General features: G+C 42.0%; 2 protein-coding genes across 4 annotated transcripts in view; one reads left to right on the plus strand and one right to left on the minus strand.

Moving 5' to 3' along the window:
* FILIP1L (filamin A interacting protein 1 like) overlaps nucleotides 1-25540 on the plus strand; it is a 185635-nt gene that overhangs the window by 30036 nt on the left and 130059 nt on the right. The window contains exon 1 of one of the 2 annotated variants that reach the window (XM_081859627.1): nucleotides 2608-2801. The exons of the other annotated variant lie outside the window; for it this stretch is intronic. The gene's annotated coding sequence lies outside the window, so the exon portion shown is untranslated. Of the gene's footprint in view, nucleotides 1-2607; nucleotides 2802-25540 lie in introns of those variants that run through there. 2 annotated transcript variants of the gene reach the window in all.
* The window catches only part of CMSS1 (cms1 ribosomal small subunit homolog), a 180966-nt gene that overhangs the window by 19788 nt on the left and 135638 nt on the right, over nucleotides 1-25540 (minus strand). The window contains exon 1 of one of the 2 annotated variants that reach the window (XM_081859821.1): nucleotides 2352-2493. The exons of the other annotated variant lie outside the window; for it this stretch is intronic. The gene's annotated coding sequence lies outside the window, so the exon portion shown is untranslated. Of the gene's footprint in view, nucleotides 1-2351; nucleotides 2494-25540 lie in introns of those variants that run through there. 2 annotated transcript variants of the gene reach the window in all.

Consider the following 25540-nt stretch of genomic DNA (forward strand, 5'->3'; position numbering starts at 1 on the left):
TACAAAAGAGGCGGGGAATACTTGGGAACAGCTGAAATCGCAGAGGTTAAGAGAGTAATTAAGTCTGCATTCCATTTTAAGACTCACAGAAACTGCAGACTTTGGGGCTCCAACACCAAGCCCAACTTTTTTGCCCTCCTGATCCCAGGTTTGGTTTAATATCCAGCCTTATGGAGAAGTTAAAAGCTTACTCATTGTTTCCTGACATTATTTGTTGGTCTTAATAAACCTTTTTGGTTTTTGGATTCCACCTCCCCCACTCCCAAAGGATCAACACAGCTATCTATGTCTTTTGTCTGCTTTAAATAGAGGTTAACATACTTACCCTTCATATTTTTTTCATCAAAAACATTTACAGTCATACCTCATGCTACATTTGCTTCATGTTACGTTCTTTCAGGTTACGTTCCGCAGCGACCCAGCAGTACTGGAAAGGGTTACTTCCAGGTTTTGCCACACACGCATGCGAAGAAGCGCAAAATGACGTCACACACATGCGCAGAAGTGCCGAATCGCAACTTGCACAGATGCATGCACAGATGCGCCGCTGCGGGTTGCGCTCTTTTCATGTTGCGAACGGGCCTCCGGAACGGATCCTGTTCGCAACCAGAGGTACCACTGTATATCCCATTTTTCCTCAACAAGACCAAGGTGGCTAAGAACATAAGTTAAATCAATAATGTAACAATTTTAAACACAATGTCATGGCTATAAATAAAACGAAGCAGCCATAATATACTGAAACAGCAATACAAAAACACTACAGCCATAAAAAACAAGTTAGTTTAACTAAATTCACTTCAAAAAGAGGACAGCCATTTATGATCCCCAAACCCTTCTTAAAAAGGAAGGTTTTGACCATCTTACAGAAAGTCATTAGAGAGGGGGAGAGGCCGATTCCAGAGCCTGAATACAGCTACAAAAAAGCCTGTTTCCTGGTCCCAACTAGATATATTTATGGGGTATTTGGGATACACAAGAGGGCTTCTGACAAGCAGTCCCTCCTATCTACAAGCATGTGTGAGACTCTTGCTCAGCTTCTAAATTATTTGAGAAATTGCAAGCTGAGGTTAGGGAGAAACTCATCAGTGCCCATGGTTGAGAACAGTAAATCAAAGCATCTGCATAATCCAGGACCTGCAAACCACATGGTTACATTACTCATACTTCTTCTCTGAAGGTTGTACTTTAGATGCCTCTCAACTACTTTACAGAGAACAGTTCTCAGCTTGAAGGTATTCTCTGTTTGGAGGGCTGCCTAGCCCAAGTCCAGTTTAGAGATTAAGAGCCATAGGAAGGGAGTGCACCGACCTTGAAGTCACCCACCAACAGTTATACCACTGAACAGCAGACTCAGCAAGCACACAGTTCCTCAGGTCATGGTCTTCCATATCATGATGAGAGGCATTTCTGTATAAAGCAGCTTCCTGAAAATTGGTGTCCTCCAGATGTTTGGGGCTCCAGCTCTCATCAGTCTCAACCAGCACAGTCAATGGCCAGGGATAAGAAGAGCTGTAGGCCAAAATATCAGGAGGAGAGGACACCAGCTTGGTAGAGGCCAGTTTAAATTATAGTAATTATTTCTAGACCAGCATCTATACATATAAATTAGCATATGCAAATGTTTGCAAGCCTGTGTCCTCTCTGTGTGTGATGCCTTTCCTCCTTTTTTTTTGGCAATGACTAAGCAACCACCCTGGGACGCAGGTGGCGCTGTGAGTGAAACCACAGAGCCTAGGGCTTGCCGATCAGAAGGTTGGCAGTTCGAATCCCCGCGACAGGGTGAGCTCCCATTGTTTGGTCCCAGCTCCTGCCAACCTAGCAGTTCGAAAGCACGCAGTGCAAGTAGATAAATAGGTACTGCTCTGGCGGGAAGGTAAGCAGTGTTTCCATGAGCTGCTCTGGTTCGCCAGAAGCGGCTTAGTCATGCTGCCCACATGACCCGGAAGCTGTACGCCAGTTCCCTTGTTCAGTAAAGCGAGATGAGCGCAGCAACCCCAGAGTCATCCGCGACTGGACCTAATGGTCAGGGGTCCCTTTACCTTTACCTTTAAGCAACCACCCTAGGAATGCTTTCTTATCAAGCAGGGTAGTTTTCCATGCTCTCAAGCTACATACAGGGGCAGCATTAATATAAATTGTAGCACAGTCAAACTAGCTTCTTGTTTTGACTAAAAGGGGAAATGCTATGGGCTTCTCCACTGGGAAGTTTCCCCTTTCTTCCAGACTTAATAAAGCAGAAGGGGGGGAAATACTGGAAGCAGTCATTCCTCTGAGAATACCCCTTTAAAAAATATGCACACAGACAGAAATTAAGCAGGATGTGGTTGCGATAGAGATAGCGTCCATACCTGGCTTGCTGCAAGCAGATGTCTGCTACTTGTATTATGTCCTATCTCCTCTGCAAAGAATGACAAGAGGAGAGGTCAGCTTTCCAACAAGGTCAGTATTTGGAGAGCGAAGCATGGAAAGTGGGTTGCGTTATATTTAGAGTTTGGTCTAAATCAGTGCCAGTGTTGGCCCCCTCCCATCTCTTCTTTGCAGTGCTGTCTCTCAGGTCCCTGGATCTTACACTGCTGGATCTAAACCTACCCAATACAAAGGGAGGGGAACTCTTCCAAAGCTTCCAAAAAGAGCAAACTGTGTGGCTTTTTGAAAGGAGTGCTCTGGGTGCTCAGAAGATAAAGCTCAAGTAGAATTTCACTTCTGTAAAGAGACATTTTTATTTGCTGACCTGGATTTGTCCTTTGTGAAGGGGTGGAAAAAAGGAAATTAGCCAGGAAGCTGCCTTCTCAAATATGGTAAGGTTTTCTATTCTAATATCATTTTAGAGAAATTGTGTGGATGTTCAGTGTAACAAATTGTGCTATATTTGCTTTTAGTGTGAGGTTTCCAAATATAAATAACAATTCTGCTTTGGATGTAATCTTGTTTATTTGATTAGAGATATTACAGGTTTCCTATCCTATTGTGTAAATAACACACAAAATAATTATGTGCCGAAGTTCATCCCTGTCTATAAACTTTCACTGACTGGCAGGAAAAATATTAATAGAAATGGAAATATTATGTCACTAGAATCCTCGGGTAGAGGAAATAAAGTGCATGTCTGTGCATATAGATTATGTCTTAATACTTTTGAACAGGTATAGCTTTTCACCTACAGCATCAGTTTCATGGCAATAGATCTGAAGCAAATAATACCATCAGAGGTGTATTAGGTTGTGAGATGTGTGGCATCTGCTACCTCATCCTTTCCCCTTCTGCCCCAGACCTCACCACCTCAACCTGACCAGTAATTCCTAGGATAATGTCCACTCTAATACATTCCCAACTAAACAATGCTAAAGACTGCAGTTCTATGAAGTGACTAATATCTCTAAAAAGAAACGAAAAACAAAGCCTTTGCAGCTCTTTATGGAAGGCCTTACGGCTGAATCAGTTTAAAACAGAGTTTAGTTTTTTGGTGCTGATGTGTCTCAAGGAATCCACTATTTTGGAACTTCACAGCTTTCCATTATGATTTTCACTGCTGTTGATTCTTTAATTACTTGGCTCACTTGGACCCAAGTATTTGCTCTGAAAGGACAAGGGCAATGCAATAGCACACTTGCACATCAGAGAGTCTTTCCTTTCTTCAACTGGGTTTGAACTGCTTCAAGGGCCACGAGCAACAGTTCAGGCATCATTTGTTACCATTGTGGCAGTTCCCACAGAAAATTGTTAAGATGGAGAAATGAAACAGCTGGTATTTAAAGGTCAATGAGTTGCTTAGCACCCAGTCTTCATCCTGTCCAAGGCAAATGAGAATTCAGCAGTGAAACTTCAATTCCAGAATAACAGTTTGATTCAATGCATGAGAGAAGGGTTCCTATAAGGGGATTTCTTCCATGATGCCTCATCATTGGAATATCTTAGGCAAACTACAAAATTACAGTGGACCCACTTGCCACCCCACCCTCAGATAAGGTGAGACATATTTTAAAAGAGAGTTCATTTCTCATATGTATGATTGACGCTATGCCTTACTTCTTCCACAACAAAATGAGCAAAGTAAATACTCAAAATGCTGTGGTGTGACATCTTGGTATATAATGGGCATACTGAACTTATTATTTAAGTTTACTAAGTGGGCATACAGTTTAAAAGATTGTCAAGTATAATCCACTGGTTTACAAATGCTAATCCACTGGTTATATGGATCTTAGCCATTGTAATAAAGTCAGTAATCTTGTATAATAAGGCAATCTTCCTTCCATTTGTGGATCATGAGTCAATTTCTTGTGAACTACCTAACGTCTCCTGAATGCTAGCATTATTGCAAAAATGAATGAATGAATGAGGAAGAGGCCCTTGGAGAGATCTTGTATGGAACTTCTAATGCTGTTTAGCAGCATTGCTGAATAAACCTTCACCAGTAGCAGTGTGTGTGGCGAGCTGGAGTTGCCCTCCAGACACAAGCATCACTGATGCTTACTTGGACAGGGCTGAGATTGGTCAAGGCAGCAACAAGACTGGGACTGTGCAGGTGCGTCCTAAGAAGCTCCAAGTTGGTCAGGGCATTCTCAGTGCTGTATTAGCACAGCCTGAACTTCACCAGCATTCTGCCCCACCCGAGCCCTGTCCAGGTAAGCACCACACATGCTGCTTGCTGGCCTAAACTATTATCCTGAGCATGCTTTGCAAATTTAAAAACACATTGGTGGACAACAGGGATCATAGAATCATAGAATTTGGAAGAGACCATAATCCCCTGCAATGCAAGAATCTTTTGCCCAAACCGGGATTAAGAGATTCATGCTCTTCTGACTGAGCTATTTTAAAACAATGTGAGTCTGATGTTGGTTCTTCCCCAATCTATCTTGCGTGAAACATTAACTACAGAATTCATATCGCATGCAGGATAGCCTGCAAGGTGCACTATGACCAAGTCCCACAATGCCATCAATGGCTACACGTCCAGGATAGGAAGTTTTTCCAGGTGACTGAGTAGTGACAGGACTGGAGCCAAAATAGGCCCATTGAAAAGCAAAAGGGAGAATTGGCAGCCAAAGTTTAAGTAAAGAAGGATGGAAAGAAGTGAGAGAGAAATGGTGGTTTTAAACAATGGCAGGGGTTTGAGTAAAGTACCTTCATTGCATTATGGTGCTATGGAATATGTGAGAGCTTTGAATTCTTCATCTCTCTCACATGAGGCAGCAGAAGAGGGAGAGGTCTGAGCACAGTGCAAAGGGAGGAACACTGAAAGGAAAAAAGTGGCTGTTTTAAACAATGCTAGGAGTGGGGTGGGGCAGTTCAGAACAATATTGAGTGCAGCAAGAAGGCTCTGTTGTATTAGCTTTAGGTGTCTGTTTCGGCCTCGGTCCAGTATATCTGAAGGAGTGCCTCCACCCCCATCGTTCTACCCGGACACTGAGGTCCAGCACCGAGGGCCTTCTGGTGGTTCCCTCACTGTGAGAAGCCAAGTTACAGGGAACCAGGCAGAGGGCCTTCTCGGTGGTGGCGCCCTCCCTGTGGAACGCCCTCCCACCAGATGTCAAAGAGAACAACTACCAGACTTTTAGAAGACATCTGAAGGCAGCCCTGTTTAGGGAAGCTTTTAATGTTTGATGTACTACAGTATTTTAATATTTTTTTGGAAGCCGCCCAGAGTGGCTGGGGAGCCCAGCCAGATGGCTGGGGTATAAATAATAAATTATTATTATTATTATTATTAGTAGTAGTAGTAGTAGTAGTATACCCATCTCTGCTATTTCTCCTGTTTCTTCTCTGGTTAAAACATTTTCCCTTCAAATCCCCCCAAACAAGCCCTTAGTGGCTTCAGAAATGGGGTTGGAAAGGTGAAAAGTGAGCTTAGTTGTTGAGTGGGGTAGGAAGGGGGAGCTCTAGGGGATTAATGTGAGCGAGCGCTCAGGGAGTTGGGAAGCAAGAGTGAGCAGCCCCTAGATTTAAAATAAAAAGGATTCTGGGTTTTATTTTTAGAGGAAGGGTAGACACACAGTAATTCATATGAAGCACATCCATGACACACTGTCAACTAATTCCAGGTTCCTTTCCGCTTATAAGCCACCTGCTACAAAATTCATTTCCAAAATAGCTCACACCACTCTATAAAGGTACAAAAACTGACACTCGCGCAAATCATGCCAAACAAATTTAGGTTGTTCTTCCTTTGCTATTTCTGATACTTACATTTTATTAAAGTTCTAAAGCAGGTGCACAACCAGTGCTTAAAGCAAAAATGCTGGATGGTTGTTCTAATCCTAACTCCCTCTAATAGCAAACTCAGCTGCTGCATGCCACCAGGGTTGTAGGTAAAATGAGGCCACTGAGAAACAAGAGGGAGATGGCAGCATATTTGAGGGAACCCCAAAGTTTGTACAATTTTTTTAAAGCAAAAACAAGGTGGCAACACCTCCTGCAGTCCCACAAGGACTCAGCATGCTAAGCAGAGATGGAATTTTATATGGCTGTTGGGAGAGAAAGAAAAATGGGCCATGGGGGAAGTGGGATGCTGTGGCTGGAGCCCTGAACAGGAGCACCCATTTTGGAGGAAGAGGGGTGGGGGTATGTTGCAATAATATGTTGTAGGTCCCACTTGCTCCCTGTAGTAGGGAATTCAGGTTGGTTGAGTGCCTATGTTTGGAAGCAGAGCAGGAGGTCGCCCAAAAATAGTGAAGTGGCTTCTGCATCCTTGAGTCTAACCTCTTTATCACTGAGTCCAATCCTAGTGTAAACTCTCTCACTTGCTCAACTGTCTGTAACTGTAGCTGCCCAATTTCAAGTGTGGTAGATGGAAAACATGCACTGTACATGGTCAAACACTGCCACCAGACTTACTAATAAATGACAGGAGTAAATCTGCAATACAGAGCACTAAGAGGCTCAGAGCTACATTGGAAAGAGTGGTACATTTCCTTCAGTGGTAAAAAGGGACCCCCGACCATTAGGTCCAGTCGTGACCGACTCTGGGGTTGTGGCGCTTATCTCGCTTTATTGGCCGAGGGAGCCGGCGTACAGCTTCCTGGTCATGTGGCCAGCATGACTAAGCCGCTTCTGGAGAACCAGAGCAGCACACGGAAACGCCGTTTACCTTCCCGCCGGAGGAGGTACCTATTTATCTACTTGCACTTTGATGTGCTTTCGAACTGCTAGGTTGGCAGGAGCAGGGACTGAGCAACGGGAGCTCACCCCGTCATGGGGATTCAAACCGACCTTCTGATCGGCAAGTCCTAGGCTCTGTGGTTTAACCCACAGTGCCACCTACGGCTCAGAGCTACGTTGGAAAGAGTGGTGCATTTCCTTCAGTGGTGGCTGATGTGAAAAAATATTTTCAAGGGAGATTTAACTGGAGAATAAATGGATACTGTCTTTCCAAGCTGGCCCCTCCAAGAGGAACTGCAGCTTGAATGTGACAAGAGTCTGGAATGTCCCTCTAATTTCTCCACATGTTAAAAAAGATGGCGGATTTAAATAGAGAAGTGTGAAGGCCTAGAAAAGTAACAGCAGAAATGACAGAACTTTGCTGAAGTGCCCTTTCTAAGAACAGTGTATTTCTGGGCTCCTGCACCTGCCGGTGAAGTACAACTTAGGCAGCACTGAGCTATATTGGTATATTTCATTCAGAGTTTCCTTGAAGAATTATTTTTAAACAGCTTCTCAAGTAAGGAGAAGGGTCTCGTTGCATAAGGCAGCCATAAAACAGGTAAAATCCAAATCTTTGTGAATGCAAAGATTAACAACATGTAGTTATTGTATATATTGTATACAATACACAGCAGCTATTATTATTATTATTATTATTATTATTATTATTATTATTATTAGCCCCACCATCATTATACTCTGAGCAGTTTATGTATAGTTGGCAAAAAGTGAGCTGTAGGGGTTTGTTTTGTTTCTCTTATAACTTAGGAATGAATGCCCTAGTTGTGATGTCGCACAACGGAGTGGCGGAGAGGTGATCTGACAGGAAAAGGCTCGACTCTGATTTGTAAATGCTATTTCGCATTTGCAGGTCAGACAGGATTGCATCCTTTATCATCACTACCTCTAACTACAAATGCAGCCAGTGAGTGCCAACAAGGTTATAACCAGCAGGAACCCAATGGGAAACAAGAGGGAAGTATCAGCATGTTCAAGGAAACCCAAAACTTTTGCAAAATTAGAAATATATTGAGGGTGAGAAAATCAGAGGGGGCAACCACCCTGAAAACAACAAGAGGTTCCAGAAAGGAAGGTGGCCCTCAGGCGGAAAAATGTTTCCTACTTCTACTCTATGAAATCAGGCTGGATAGGGTCTAGGGACTGGATATATTCTTTCCTTAGCATCCAAAAACAAATGCCAAAACCTGTCTCACGATAACTTGCCTGGCTTACTTTCTGTCTCCGTTTCCCAGGCAGCCCTGAGAGGCCCCTTATCTGTGAAGTGGTGTCATCATATTGTGCTGATGAGTAAATCTCCCAAGGTTGAAAACTCTGGGAGTGCCCTTCGGCTGCGGTTTTAGCGAGGTTTATGTTCTCATGAGCCCAGAATGAAATAATAGGTTAAAATAATTGTTTTGGGACAATTTACAGCAATGTCTTGTGGAGCACATTTAAACCTCTTGCAAACCTCAAACGTTACCAAATTTTCTTTTGTTATTTAATCACGCCTATTAAGTAGGCTCTCAATACTCATTTCTGCTATAAATCTGCATGGTGACGTAGCCGCTAAACGCTCTGTATAAATTCAATTGCCAAATCCTTTTTTGTTTTTCTCGTTTTTTAAGTTCACATTTTATCAAAGGAACATTTAATTTCCCATTTTAAATAAGAGCTCTTTCCAAACCTCAGAGCTTTTAAAGAATTACTTAGGGAGCTGTTACTCCAACTATTTATGAAGTCATAACAAGGCATGCACATTCAAGGGCCACCACTAACTTAGGCTGTGTCTTCACTTGCACATTACTCAAGGGCAAAGCTGAAATGAATACACACTGATGCCAAGTACCCTAAAAATGCACACAATAGTCTACTCTCGTCTTCTTCGTCTTCTTCTTCCCATCATCTGCAGTATGGGGCAGAATTGGACACATAATGTCACCTTAGTTAAGTATATCACAACTGAACTGCATCACGTTGTGCTTGTTTCAATAAGTAAATATGTTTCTCAGAACATACAACTTAAAACACAACTTCCCCATCCTTAGGGGAAGGAATGTGGTGCACTAAGAGAGAATGTGCTTTGAATGTGGAATGTCTCACATTCAGTTTGTGGAATCTCTAGGTAGAGCTGGGAATTGTATTCTAAAAAGATAAATAAATCTGAAAGGGGTTGTGTATTTCGGGGCATCAGCATGCGTGGTAAACTGTTTCAGTTGTAAGAAAAAGATAACCCATTTCAACTGAAAGATGGATTATAAATATTTTTGATAGGCCTTATGTGATCATATGGACGAACATCAGTTAAAAACTGACCAACATAGTTAAGTTAGAGAAGGTGAGCAGCAGGGAAACAAAACTACAGAAAGCAGTAGAGTGGAAGACACAATACCTTGCTTAACAGGAATCATTTTTGTTTTGTTTTTGGCTTTCTCCTGTACTGATTGTAAATGTAGAAAAATGTAGTAATCATTACTCTTTATATGTATTTTCCTCTTTTGTTTTCTTAACTTCCACTATCTTATTAATGGAAAAGAAATGTAGCTTAGAGGTAGAGTCTATGTTTTGCATGCGTAACGGGTTCAATCCCTGGCATCTCCCGGTTGAGTTGGGAATGTCCCTTATCAGAAACCCTGGATAGCCATTGCCCACCAGTATAGACAACGGAGCTGGAATAACTTAGTTTATAAGGCAAGGTTTCTGCGTTCCGAATTGTAAAACCAGTGGATAAGTTGTTTAAGAATGTTGTCTGTTGTGATAACTTTAAATTAGACTATACTTCTTTGAAGAAGCTGTGCCTGCCTCCTGGGCCGTGTTCAGAAAGTGGTGGTGGGGGATGAGTGTTCAGACCCCTGGGCTCTCACTTGTGGGGTGCCTCAGGGTTCTGTCCTCTCCCCCATGCTTTTCAACATTTACATGCAGCCGCTGGGAGAGATCATCAGGAGGTTTGGGCTGGGTGTTCATCAGTATGCGGATGATACCCAGCTCTACCGCTCTTTTAAATCAGAACCAGTGAAGGCGGTGAAGGTCCTGTGTGAGTGTCTGGAGGCGGTTGGAGGATGGATGGCGGCTAACAGATTGAGGTTGAATCCTGACAAGACAGAAGTACTGTTTTTGGGGGACAGGAGGCGGGCAGGTGTGGAGGATTCCCTGGTCCTGAATGGGATAACTGTGCCCCTGAAGGATCAGGTGCGCAGCCTGGGAGTGATTTTGGACTCACAGCTGTCCATGGAGGCACAGGTCAAATCTGTGTCCAGGGCAGCTGTTTACCAGCTCCATCTGGTACATAGGCTGAGACCCTATCTGTCTGCGGACTATCTCGCCAGAGTGGTGCATGCTCTGGTTATCTCCCGCTTGGACTACTGCAATGCACTCTACGTGGGGCTACCTTTGAAGGTGACTCGGAAACTACAACTAATCCAGAATGCGGCAGCTAGACTGGTGACTGGGGGCGGCCGCCGAGACCATATAACACCAGTCTTGAAAGACCTACATTGGCTCCCAGTACGTTTCCAAGCACAATGCAAAGTGTTGGTGCTGACCTTTAAAGCCCTAAACGGCCTCGGTCCAGTATACCTGAAGGAGCGTCTCCACCCCCATCGTTCTGCCCAGACGCTGAGGTCCGGCGCCGAGGGCCTTCTGGCGGTTCCCTCATTGCGAGAAGCAAAGCTACAAGGAACCAGGCAGAGGGCCTTCTCGGTAGTGGCGCCCGCCCTGTGGAACGCCCTTCCAGCAGATGTCAAAGCAATAAACAACTACCTGACATTCAGAAGACATCTTAAGGCAGCCCTGTTCAGGGAAGTTTTTAACGTGTGATATTTTACTGTATTTTTGGTTTCTATGGAAGCCGCCCAGAGTGGCTGGGGAGGCCCAGCCAGATGGGTGGGGTATAAATAATATATTATTATTATTATTATTATTATTATTATTATTATTATTATTACAAACTAATTTAAAATAGCATTTTACGAAGGGAAGATGAGAGAAAGATACAGCCTGAGGGAAATCCTATTTCTTGCCAGCCATTTATCTACCGTATTTGTCGCTCCATAAAACGCACCAGACCACAAGACGCACCTAGTTTTTGAAGGAGGAAAACAAGAAGAAAAAAAATTCTGAATCTCAGAAGCCAGAACAGCAAGAGGGATCGCTGCACAGTGAAAGCAGCAATCCCTCTTGCTGTTCTGGCTTCTGGGATAGCTGTGCAGCCTGCATTCACTCCATAAGACGCACACACATTTCCCCTTACTTTTTAGGAGGGAAAAAGTGAGTCTTATAGAGCAAAAAATACGGTAATTTTCCCTGCTCCATTCTGACAGTGCTATGAATGTGATAGGCTACAATGGGATTTCCACCAAATACTGTTCTAGAAGTAATTGCTCATGGAACCAGGGCTTAGAGAGGATTCAGAGTGCAAAGTCAAAATAGCAAAGCATTGAATTACTGCAGTAGGACGTGGTACTACCTAGCCTTCCGACTTAGAAGCAGTTTCTGCAGAGGTTTGCAAGCTCCAGCATTCAGGTCCCCCCCCCCCCCACATTGCACTTCCAGCTGAGTGCTTAGTTCAAATTTCAGAGTAGCTGAAGTGATGCATTTAACACCTGCTATTTATGTTCAAGGTTAATACAAGGCTTAAAACATAACAATGTTCATGGAACCCACTGACCTACCTGCCCTAGGACAATGAACAACGGTAGGAAATCCCCACTATATGGAGAGGTCAAAAGCATTGACCTCATGTGCTTAGGATGCCATGCCCAACACACACAAAATGCTTTCATCCTCTTGTCCCTCATAGTTTTCTCCATCTCTTTGTTTACACATCACATACAAATGAGCTGTGGTAACTTCTGAATTGCAAAAGGCTTGACTTGAAGCACACAAAGAGTCATTCAGGAAAATCTGCTGGTGTTAACTGTGCCACAGCCCAGGCACCAGCTGATATTAAAAGAAGATGCTTGATAATATTCCAGAACAGTAATTGGTTGCTTGGTAATGGGAAGGTTGTTTAGCTATGAATAGGGGATGCCTTCAGTTATTGATTCTCAAAGTGGGGAATGAGCAACACAGTGAGGCATGCATGCTACCCTGAACTTCTGGGATGAAAGGAGGAAAATAAATGTACTAAATAAAAAAAGGGGGGCATGGGCAAGCGCCAGAGAAAGCACAACCATCCTTCCATTTCTTTCCCATCATGATCACGAGTCAGGAGGACAGTGTCAATGTACTGTCTTCTTCACTAGATGGATTGGAGTTGACCACTGTGTGTTGTACACTTCGTGTTGTTAATGGAGCTACACTCTTCCTCCACCCAACCTATGGACCAGACATGTTAAAGCTGTGAGCCTAAGTCTAATCACAATGTTGCAAGGAGCCAAATATGAACTATATGACCTCTGTCCCAAAGCAGACCACCCACCAATGACTCTGCAGATCATCCAACAAAATCCAAACAGGAAGCCACAAGCCATCAGGTGAACATATAAACTTGCTTTTATATTGAGACAAACCACTGCTCCATCTAATCCACTATTGTTGACTCTGACTGACTATGGCTCTCCAAGATATCAGGCAAATGTCGTTCTCCACACACACACTTGCTTAACCACTGAGCTATGAACCATCCTCTGAGCTGTGGATTCTGTCCAGTGTCCAAAAGCCAAGCCCGATTAGGCGGAAAGGAAAAGAGATTAACAAAACCAAAATCCTACCAGAAAAGATATCACAAAGAGTAATCAATATAGTCACCCAACTCTGTTTTGAACCCAGAAGATTGGCAGCTAACACAAATACATGAAGACAGACCCAGGACTAAAGTGGCAGAGCAGAGTAGGAGGAGAAGCAGGAAGCGTAGGAGAAGCTGGGGGGAAGAATTACCCTGCTCCCTGTTGCTTGAAGAGAAGCAAGGATTCACCAAAAGCAACCAAACCCTCTCCCACAAGCCAATTACAATACTTTATTGTTACGATAACAAAAAGAGCTTCGGGATCTAACAGTACCACCCCAGCAATGTAACCTAGAACAAAGAGACCTGCATTGGCAGTCGCAACAGAACTGGGCTATTAATTTACTTGTTATAGGTTAGTTATATCACTTAGTTGAACAGACTTCTTGCAATGTTAGGTTAGAAGTAGCTTTTTTACAAGTTGATTCTAGTCACCTTGCATCATCACAAAACAGAGGTACAGTATTTTACTAGGTGAAAAAGCTCTTCCTACTAGAGAACAGCACCAAAAAAACATTAATGTTTATAAGGAAAGGGTGTCCGGTGTATATGTGGAGGGTAATGACAATTCCAGACCTTTCTGCAGAACTTATTAGCTCAGTATGGGAACTCTCAACCCCTACAGATTAAAAAAGGGTTTCTATTGTCTTGGCATAACAAGTTTTGTGGGGTTTTTTTTAATCTGGGGATTAGTGTCTCCTTTTCCTATAAACAAAACCCACAGACACTGTGCAGAAATGTTGCTTTAAAATGTGTGAAATGTACTGAGGTTTGCCAGCTGAACCTTGCGGGAAGGACCTGCATGATTTACTCCGATGCACACAAAGTATTTAAGCCATTTAAATGGAGAAACAACCAAGAGCTGTATCCTGCAATATGGGAAATATCTCCTCCACCACTATACACATCTTCCTTTGGGACCTTTCTACTGGCTCTAAGCCGCAGAATCTTAAGGACCATAACCTTCTTAAAATAATAGACGTGAACTTGTGCCCTCCAAAGAACCGCACTGCAAGAGGTAAGAAATGCAGACAAAGACGCAAAACAAAACCCTTCTGGAGAATTTAGCAGCAATTTATTCCTGTTCTATTATTTAGTAAGACTACTCAGTTCTATCTATCTGTGAGCGTCTTTCCCCATTGTGAGCAGCAGATGCAAGGGCAATTCTGCTTAGGAGCATGATAGAGGCAAAGGGTTAAAGCTGCATTCGCTGCCTCCCCCATGCCATTGCCCCAATCCAGCTCCCCCAATACAGCTGTTAAAGAAAATACAACTGCACAATGCCAAACTATTCAACAAGTGTCATGTCTCATTTGGCCCATAGCTTTTGACTTGAATCGGGGAGAGATCTAGTTCAAATCCTTGTTCAGCCACAAACCCTACTGGATGGCCATCTCTAACTTGTTGTGGAAATCAAAGGAGATCAAAGTCTTGAGCTCCATGGAGGAAGAGTATCGTAATGGTGGATATTATATGGTCCTCTAAATAATGCAGAAGTGATAATGGAGGCATCACCTTAGGTTCTTAAACTTTGCTATTACCCTAACTATGATCAGTTTAAGTCAGGTCCACGCAACCTGTGTGTCCCCATATGCAGTCCCAATAGGCATTTGTGGCAGTCCACCTGAGCCTTAACAAACGTCCTGTTTTTGTGACCTGCTTGGGAATCCAAAAACAAAGAAGTTGTTGAGTACCTGACAGGTCACAAGTTATGGAGGCCTTCTTGAAGGAATAACCATCAATATATATTCAACTTCTCACACACACCCAGCTGGGGTGACCAAGGAGGTAGGAAGCAACCATCCACCACCTATCATCACCAGCTTCATCTGTTTGTGTTATCAAAACTAATTGTAGTGACCCTCCACACATCAACTCTCTTATTCAGGCAGAAAACTTTACACAGTGGGAAAGACTGCAAAGTAAGATAGAACTTGACAGCTCTATCCTTACCAGGTAGAAGTAACACTACAAAAGCACAAGCTTGCATGCTGCTGTGCTTGTGGAGATAAATAGGACCTGCTGTCTTGTCATTGTCACCGTGCACAAGCAGCCATTTTTACAACTGATAAACAGCTGACAGTAATAAACCAGGACAGTATTAAGTACACAAGGTGGTCAGAAATGCTTGGCAGAGGTCAGTTGATAATTGCATCATCTGTCAGCAACTACAGAAGCAGATCAATGCATTATTGGGTGACATTTGGAGGCTAACATCTCCCAAGAGAATATCAACTTCCAAAATGTAACAGAACCTCAACCATTTCAACCTTGCATGTGAATAACTATTATGTAATTGCCCGATCATTCACCGAGAATTTGCATTGTGAATGACAAGGTGCTATCACGACAATCTTAACCTGGAGCCAAAAAAATGCTTTTAAATTATAATTATAATGAAATATTATACCTGAAGGAGAATAATTCCACCCTATCTCACCAGGAAAACAAGTCCATAAAAATGTCACAGACTGCATTCTAAAACAGTTCAAAAAAACATTATATGAACTATTCAAATCATTGGAGTTGTTGGTGTTTCTCACTAAGCTATTCTACCACATATTAGTACAATTTACCCTTCTTTCATCAGTCACCCTACACGGAAAGTTCAGCCCAAGTCTATCCAACACTATATTGTGTTGCCCTAGTATTCCATAGTAAATTCCATAGCTTAAAAGTTCAACGAAACAGTAGCCATTAAATATGACACATGGACATTTGCATTGCGAAGGATTGCTCTCATAGTAGACAAGTCTGACAAATCCCCTCCGCTCCTCTTTTTCTTAGAATAGTCATATGTATGGCTATCAGCTGTGAAACCAGAATTCACGTTGAAAGTATGTGTAACCTTAAACCTTACTACAGATACTAGAACTGTTTTAGAACTTGGATAATGTTTCGTCACAGGGGATCATAAGCAGGCATCCCCCAAAATAGATTGATTTTTGGGCTAATACCAACCCATGCTCCACATGTCTACATCTGGCTGGCTCCCTCCTTCCTTCTTCGACTTACCTTATACAGTGGCATGCATTTGACCTTCCAGATCTGTGTTACAGGAAATTATATACACAACACACACACATACAAACTGACAACAACTGTGCACCCATAGTTGCTATTGGTTATTTTTTGTTGTTGTTATTCATTATATTTAAAAAATTACCTTTCATCCCAAAGGATTCCAGGGTGGTATACAAAAGATTCCATAAAATGCAGTGCACTACAGTACTACAGATATTAAATCCAAAGGCTGATAACTACACCAGCTCTTCGGCTAATCTATCCCCAAAGGCCTGAGTGAAAACAATACTTATTCCCTTGATGTTAGGAAGCTGGCAATGTGGGGGTCAGCTACACCTCCAGTAGGAGATAGTTCCACATCCAGAGTGTAACAACAGAGGAGGCTCTGCTCTGTATCACCACAAAATGTGCCTTAGCTGTCAATGCATGGGTAGGTTAAATAAGACCTGGGGGCCGGATCAGGCCGGATCACCTTCTAAATCCAGCCCACAGACAGTCCGGGAATCAGCTTGTTTTTACATGAGTAGAATGTGTCCTTTTGTTTAAAATGCACCTCTGGGTTATTTGTGGGGCATAGGAATTTGTTCATCCATCCCCCCCAAAATATAGTCCGGCCCCCCACAAGGTCTGAGGGACAGTGGACCGGCCCCCTGCTGAAAAAGTTTGCTGACCCCTGTGTCAATGGGACAACAAACTTTCCTGCAAAGCTTATGGCTTAGGCCAGCAGATAGTGGTCATAGCACTACTTCAAGTACAGTGGTGTCCCGCAAGACGAATGCCTCGCAAGACGGAAAACCCGCTAGACGAAAGGGTTTTCTGTTTTGGAGGTGCTTCGCAAAACGAATTTCCTATGGGCTTGCTTCGCAAGACGGAAATGTCTTGTGAGTTCCTGCGGGTTTTTCCCCCTCCCCCCCTTTTTCTAAGCCGCTAAGCCGCTTATCAGCTGATCCGCTAAGCCGCTTATCAGCTGATCCGCTAAGCCGCTAATAGCACTAATCCGCTAAGCCACTAATGGGCTTGCTTCGCAAGACGAAAAAACCGCAAGACGAAGAGACTCGCAGAACGGATTCTTTTCGTCTTGCGAGGCACCACTGTACTTGGGTCATAGAGGGTTTTATACTCCAAAGTCAACACCTTAAATTGGGTGTGGCAGCAAAACAGCGGTGGGGGGGGGACATCCTAGTGGAGCACTCTCTCCACCTGTGATTCGCATCAACTGGTATTCAGAGGCAAATGCTTCTGATAATGGAGTCAATGATAGCTTTGTCCTCCGCAAATTTGTCTAATCCTCTTTTAAAGCCATCCAACTGAATTGAACAGAGAGAGCCTGGGAACACAGGAGCTCTGTATGCGAAACGAATTGGCTCAAGAGTGGATTTTCCATTACAGCAGATACTCCGTTGCTGCATCTGACAATTAAGTTGTAAGAAGTGCTCTTCTTTCAGCATTTAAAGTTTGATTAATGCTTATTCCATGAAAACAGAGAATGCAACTTACAAGCGCCGAGATTCACCACTGTCTTTTTCATGTGTATAATGTAGCTGAGTCTTTTGTTGGAAAGCGCATACTTGGACTGATTTAACTGCAGCTAATACATTAGCCTTAATGTAATAATTAGTACACTCCCATTCTGCATTTAGCTAAAATTCCTCAAGCACTAATGGCTTTTAATCCCCGCCCCTCAGACCTCTGTGTTAACATGCACTATTACCCACATTCTAAAAGTAAGAAACGGTACATGTAATGACGAGCTGGTCAAAGACTCCAGATAGATCTTTATCAGCTTGTAGTTAATTATTATGAAGGGGCATATGGAACTAATTTAACATAATTTTCATTTTCAGACAGGCCAGCTCAGCTAGAACCATAAAGACACTGCCTAGGGTAAATGAGTAATTATCATCACATCATCTACCAAACTATGCAGCCTTTGCTCATGCTATGTTGGCTGGATGTACACTAGCTCACGCCAATGGCATCCTGTTGACTTCAATAGTATTACTTCTGTGTGTGATAGCAAACCCAGTGGTTGCATATAACAACAAAAAGTGCCCTTTAACAACACTCTGAGGCAGGCAACAGGCATGATGGGAAATCAGATTTAAAAGAATGGGGCTGAGTCAAGAAACCTTGAGAAAACTAACTATAGAATTATAGCAGTGACAGTCGCACACCAGAAACTAAGAACCGAAAAGCAACCGAGGCAGCAAGAAGTTTGTGTGAGAGCTGCATAAAACCTGATTCATTAAACCAAATCTGCCTTGAATAATTAAACATATAGTTTAGAGAGCTTAGGCAAAATGCTTGCGAGGCAGAGACACAAACACTTCTCAGGCATCCTGATTTCACAACTTTACATGAGGTTATGTTCCAGGTATCGTGCTTAAAGCTAAATTTGTGTATAGTCAAAAGACACTGGGTTCAATTGCAGGTGGGATTACCAAAGTCTTTTTTCCTAGATGCTCACCCCCATTCATTCATTCATTCATTCATTCAACCAAGCGTGTAAAGCAGAATGTGCACAAGTTAAATGCGCGTAAGTTGCAGGCTTACTGTACCTGAAAACCTGTTTCTGTTTACAATAATCAGTGTGGGTACATTTTTCTTTCAAATACACTTTCTTTGAAGGAAAAGACTTACTTTTACTGCATTTGCATTCTGCTATTCCACCAAGTGACTTAAGTGAGCATAAATGGCATTTATTTATTTATTCTATTAGATTTATATACCACCCTTCTTCACAAGATCTCAAGGAAGTTCACAGAATAAAAACCCTATGAGGTACGTTAGGCAGAGAGAAAGTGACTAGTCCAAGGTATCTCTGTGAGGTCCGTGGCTGAACTGGGATTTGAACCTAGTTGTCTCTGATCCAAGTTTGATATTTCTACCCACTTCACCATGTTGGCTGTCTGATGACAACACATAAATACTCCACATGTTGCAAGGATCTCTTTGGAGAACCTCAAACAATCTATCTTGTTTTTAAATTAATGTATTTTCAATTAGCAAACATGATCCATTCTTTCATCTCCAGGACGATGACATGGCGCATCTTCAATTTGCTCTTGTATAACCAGTTCAGTGAAGGTCATTGACTTGGCAATAACACATTACTTCAGAGGCATCCAAGAGCAGGAAACAAGAGACTTGCTGACTATTTGCTACCATAACGGCATCTTCAAAGTATCTCATAGCAAAGCCATGTGTTGTTGCTTAGAGGTGAGACCATTTGTACAACCCTTATCTGAACACTAGTAGCTAGATAAGTACCTTAAGCACTGTTCTTATTCCACCAGCCCCTCAAAATAGAGAGCAAATCTATATTTGGATCTGTTCAAGATGAATAAGCGATTTCAACTTTTTGACAGCAAGCATCAGTTTGTTTTACTATTGCTCTCCTAGTAAAAATGGCAAAGCATTTTTAATAGATCAAATGGCTTTCTATCAATGGATGAATCTGTTTATTATCTAATTCAAAAATGCCAAAGGGGTAGCAAAATGGGGGGGGGGGAATTGTACCATAAACACTAAACTATGGTTTGGCATTACGAATGATAAGTTGTAGTGAGCTTGACTATGCCCATAAATGCTATGCTGTTAAATATTTACAAAGTGTGTTCAAGAAATACTAAGTCTAGAATGTTATCCTCTTAAAATCACATTTTTGCTCTACTGTGTCTACTTTGTGTTTTCATGTAGTTCCAGATAAATCTACCTCTATGTTCTATTCTAAGATTCTATTTCAAAAAGCTGGAACAATGTCATTTATAATCTAGGAGACAATATGAAACACAGCTAAGAAACAGTATATTTGAGGGACACAATTCTGATCTCCTCATGAAGGGCAGCACAACTGAGTTCAGCATAAAACAGAGTAGAATAAGGCACTTTTGTTGTTGTTCTTTAGTCGTGTCCGACTCATTGTGACCCCATGGACCAGAGCACGCTAGGCACGCCTGTCTTCCACTGCCTCCCACAGTTTGATCAGACTCATGTTCATATCTTTGAGAAGACTGTCCAACCATCTCGTCCTCTGTTGTCCCCTTCTCCTAGTGCCCTCAATCTTTCCAACATCAGGGTTTTTTCAAGGGTGTCTTATCTTCTCATGAGGTGGCCAAAGTATTGGAGCCTTAGCTTTAGGATTTGTGCTTCCAGTGAGCACTCAGGGCTGATTTCCTTCAGAATGGATAGGTTTGATCTTCTTGCAGTCCATGGGACTCTCAAGAGTCTCCTCCAGCACCATAATTCAAAAGCATCAATTCTTCGGTGATCAGCCTTCTTTATGGTCCAGCTCTCACTTCTATACATCACTACTGGGAAAACCACAGCTTTAACTTTACGGACCTTTGTCGGCAAGGTGATGTCTCTGCTTTTTAAGATGCTGTCTAGGTTTGTCATTGCTCTTCTCCCAAGAAGCAGGCGTCTTTTAATTTCGTAACTGCTGTCACCATCTGCAGTGATCCTGGAGCCAAAGAAAGTAAAATCTCTGTCTCCATTTCTTCCCCTTCTATTTGCCAGGAGGTGATGGGACCAGTGGCCATGATCTTAGTGATGTTGAACTTTAGACCATATTTTGCGCTCTCCTCTTTCACCCTCATTAAAAGGATCTTTAATTCCTCCTCAATTACAGCCAATATTCACTGTGCCTAACGGCTATATTAGCAACATATGCACTATCTTAAAAGGTTTTGGTTATTTTGTAATGAGGTAATGCTTCCTCTACTAGCTTAAAACTTTCTGTCATGCAAACATATTAGATTTTTACTCTTGGAAGGCATTAGCAAGTATCTGCATTGACTCATCTGCACAGATAATATATACTCATCATCTTTTTTAATCGTTCCGACTGTACAACCTGTGAGGGCTTCAACTTAGAAAGAGTCTTTGAGAAAGGGCAAAGCTATGACAAAGTACCTTCTCTGTGCTAGGTGCAGAGAGAGATGCATAGAAACGTTTTGAGATGCAAGAAGCAAAATGCTTCTGTATCTTTTACAGAACCAGCTGAAGTTGGGGATCGAAAAAAGAAGTCCTTGAACATTTCAACCCAAGTCAACTGAAGCTTTATGTTGAACAAGATTAGACAACAGTACAAATTTGTTGTTTAGTCGTTCAGTCGTGCCCGACTCTTCTTGACCCCATGGACCAGAGCACACCAGGCACTCCTGTCTTCCACTGCCTCCTGCAGTTTGGTCAAACTCATGTTGGTAGCTTCGAGAACACGGTCCAACCATCTCGTCCTCTGTATTCCCCTTCTCCTTGTGCCCTCTATCTTTCCCAGCATCAGGGTCTTTTCCAGGGAGTCTTCTCTTCTCATGAGGTGGCCAAAGTATTGGAGCCTCAGCTTCACGATCTGTCCTTCCAGTGAGCACTCAGGGTAGATTTCCTTAAGAATGGAGAGGTTTGATCTTCTTGCAGTCCATGGGACTCTCAAGAGTCTCCTCCAACACCATAATTCAAAAGCATCAATTCTTTGGCAAGGCTCAAAACTTTTTGTTTTTCTTGAACCAAGAAGTAGTTGGCTTAATTTAAATGCAGAATCAATCACACATCTCTAACTGGAAGACTATGAGATGAGCCCTCCTAGGGCAGGTCAAAAGTTCATCTAGTCCAGCACCCTGTTCTCACAATGGCCAACCAGATGCTCATGGGAAGTCCATAAGCAAAACCTGAGCATTAACAGCACTCTTCCCACATATGATTTCTAGCAACTGGTATTCTAAGACATATTGCCTCTGTCAGTGGAGGCAAAACACATGCTTTTCATGCTGAAGTTACCAGGTTCAATCAGAATTCATTTTGAACCAGGATATTATTGTACAGGTGTGTGTGTTTGATATATATAATTTACCAAAAAAGCAAAAGCCATTTTTAAAAATCATGTAGTTGTTAGTTAATAGTAACAGTAGTAACCACAACAACTGCTCAAATGGAATCATTGTTATTAACCCACATTACACAAAAGGGTAACACCCTATCAGAAAACTGGTGGAAGGGATGCTTAAAGCCTATAGGAGAATAGTACACTTTGTAGATAGGCTTAACAAAACAAATTATGCTATCAACATGCTATTAATATGTTAGGCAAAGTCTTGCTTAAGTATCAGATGCAATTATTTGATCATGTTTCTCACTTGCTTTGGAACTCCAGTAACATTTGATTATATCCTGGTGCATTAAAAGTGATGGCATAGTCTAGGAATTCAACTGAAATTGAACAGACCTGGGTACATTTCCCATCAAACCTGCAAAGTAAACCTTTGCTCATGTTAATGGTTACTGTTGGCCCTCTGACAACAACTTTAGACAGATATGAATACAAGCCATGTGCAGTCTATCAGATTTAAGCAACTGGAAGGGAAAACACACCCTGATTTTGTGTATCTAACTATGGTTGAGTTCACAGAGACCTATGCACCATCGAGAAAGATAATGGCTGAGGCAAAGTTATGTTGATATGCCCTGAATTTGACTTTTATGTTTGGTTGACCTTATTGCAAACAAAATAAAACAAACCCAAGGGGTATTAGGCATTGTGAATGCAACCATCTGAAGGAAATAGAAATGAGGGTCAATGGGAAAATCCCATTGTTTTGCTATTACAGGACTTTTAGAACCTGGAAACAAATAAACCATTTATTTATTTATTTGCTCTTGGATGAATAGCAAAATCTACTGAAATATGTGATGCCTTGTGAACAGTCTACAGTCTAATAATCATCACCAATCATTTATCCAGGATCTTAAGTGGCTGTTGTTATGGATATTACCCAATGTTAGTCACACAGTAAATTCACTGAAATCAATGAATCAAGTCTGAATGTGATTTAGTTGTATATCACCCAATTATTTCCCTTAAATTTAACTCCTCTTAAACAACTTTCAAAAGAATGTTGGACAATTTCAAAAGTACATATTGGTTGGGTTAAAAAAAAAAAATCACACAGCAAGTTCTGCACACCCAATTGAGCTTTTGGATTGTGAACAGCAGGTAACCAATGTAACATGACAAACAGCTTTTTAAACTCAGAGGACTGAGAACAATAGAAGTGAAGAGTTGGAATAGACCCTGAGGGTCATCTAGTCCAAGGATCATCTAGACTTTCAAAAAGCTGTTTGCAAAATGGCATTGCAGGGCAGGGTGCCTGCTGTTTGGGTAGGTGTTAAAATCCTATTGAGCACACCTGAAGCTTTCAATCCCAGCCAAAATGTTTTCCAAGACCTGTTTCATGTGTTACAGAATTCTAATTCACGGTTAAAAAAAATTCCTTGTGTGTGAAGATAAGGAGAAACCTATGCATACAATCAATACGTATGTAATAACTGACATACAGATTGCATATTACCGTATTTTTTGCTCTATAAGACGCACCAGACCACAAGACGCACCTAGTTTTTGGGGGAGGAAAACAAGAAAAAAAATATTCTGAATCTCAGAAGCCAGAACAGCAAGAGGGATCGCTGCACAGTGAAAGCAGCAATCCCTCTTGCTGTTCTGGCTTCTGGGGTAGCTGTGCAGCCTGCATTCACTCCATAAGACGCACACACATTTCCCCTTACTTTTTAGGAGGGAAAAAGTAAGTCTTATAGAGCAAAAATTACGGTATATCCTATTTGAAATTGTTCTCCATGTATACCAGAGGTGGGGAACAGGATCTGGCCAATGGGCCAGATCTTTAATTCCCCTCACCTCAACTCTGACTCATGGGCTGGACTGCCCACCTGTCAATCACTTGGTATAGTAGTTTACAGCTGTCAGAGTTCAATGCAGGTCACTGTAACCGGCGATCAACTGATCATCGGTTACAGTGCCCTGTTGGTGCTGGAAGAGTGCCTTCCAAAAGGCTTGCTGTACTTACCAATCAGCTGATTAGCAGTTACAGCAAGCTTCTCGAAAGTCCATTTTCAGGAAGCAGATTTTATTCAAACTGCTTGCGCCAAATGAAGCGTTTCTCCTCTGCAGACACATATGATGCCATGTGAGAAGAAGATGGGCATGGTTTGTGGGTAATGCCCTTGTGGGCCAAACTGGGATCTGTGCTGGGTCTAACTGGGCCTGTGGATCAGAGGTTTCCCACTGCTGAGATACAGTCTTTGAAGCAGCTCCATGAAAGGTTGGACTACGAACAGTACATTAATTTCTGTAATAACATTAGCATCTATAATATTGCAATGGAATGACAAAAATACACTTTTTGTGAAAGGAGGATCAATTTATTTCAGATTTATAAGCAAGGCCTATTACAGGCTGGCTTAAACAAAGAATTTCTAAAAGCCAAGGGGTGGGGGAGGGGGAGAGAGACATGTCATTTTTAATCTATGGGACTTCAGATTCCGTGCCAGTAGTGTAGTGAATAAAACAAGACAGAACCTACTAATTATTCTCATGTGTAACCACAAAGACATTACATTAAGGTTATTTAAAGCCTTGTGGGATTTACTTTTGACTGGGGATAAAGCATACTTTTCAAAGTACTTCATTGACAACTGTCCGAAAAATCTGTTCCAGAAAGTGAAGTACAAATTTTACAACTCCTGGAAAGATTTATTGTCAGGCTGCTTGTGTCCTGTAAAATAATCAAGATCCTTTCTTACTCTGAGTGTAATTGGCACCTGTGTCTTGGCAGATAGCTTTAGGTTTCATTTCTTAGACCGTAAGGATGTCCCAAGGCCTGCAGAATGCTGGAAGGACCTCAACAACTGCCTACATGCTCTCAGACATCTTCTGAAAACAGTCTTATGAACTTGAGATTCTTTGCCAACCAGCTTTTACTGATTTCGTTGGATGTTCTTATTGTTCTTACTTTTGTATTGTGTTTTTAGATTATATACAGCCTCACAATATTTTAAATGGAAGTGCTGTTTAAAAATATTTAAATATTTTCTAAAAAAAAACAACAGTAGTTTTTTATATATTTTTAAAAAAGAAACTTTAGTGAATTCAGTGGTTAGAACAGCAAGGCACAATACTTTTGAAAGCCCTGAAATCTTCAGAATATTAAAAAGAACACCAATCAAGGGAGGGGAAAATTAAAAAGGAGAAAAAGCTGTATTTAAAATAAAGAAGAAAGAGAAAGAAGAGAGAGAGAGAAAACCCAAATTAACAATAATATACAGTGGGACTGCCACATACGCATAATCTACTTACATGATCATGACTTTTGGCGCACAGCCCCTAAATAAATAAATAAATAAATAAATGGGAAGACTGGAACACACCATGGAAAGCGCTTTTAAAATTCTTCGCCTTGCTTAATGAGCTCTGGAATGGTCATGTGAGGGCCCTGGCATGCTCCCAGAGGAGGGTAAACAAGGAGGAGGGCAAGGCCCGCTTAGGACAGGTAAAGGTGTTCACAGGGGAGGGAGAGTTACTGCAATTTTGCCTTTGCGCATGGACTCCAGGAACCATTCTGTTAGCTATCCTTTTATTCAGTCTTGATTTTCTTTGTTGTTGCTTTAAGTGTGCTTGTTGTGTATTAACTATTCCTCCACCCTTTACCCTTACAATTCTTCTTTGCTTCTGCGTGTGTGTGTGGTCTTCCTTTAAAATCTGTATGAGTGCTTTTAATTTATTTATGTATCGCTCTGCCTTACTTGTTTCACTCACTCTCAAACTTCTCCCACCGAGCAGAAAGCAGCTTTGGCAGATGA

Source organism: Podarcis erhardii (assembly GCF_964252035.2).
Source record: "Podarcis erhardii genome assembly, chromosome: 4".
Lineage (NCBI taxonomy): Eukaryota > Metazoa > Chordata > Lepidosauria > Squamata > Lacertidae > Podarcis > Podarcis erhardii.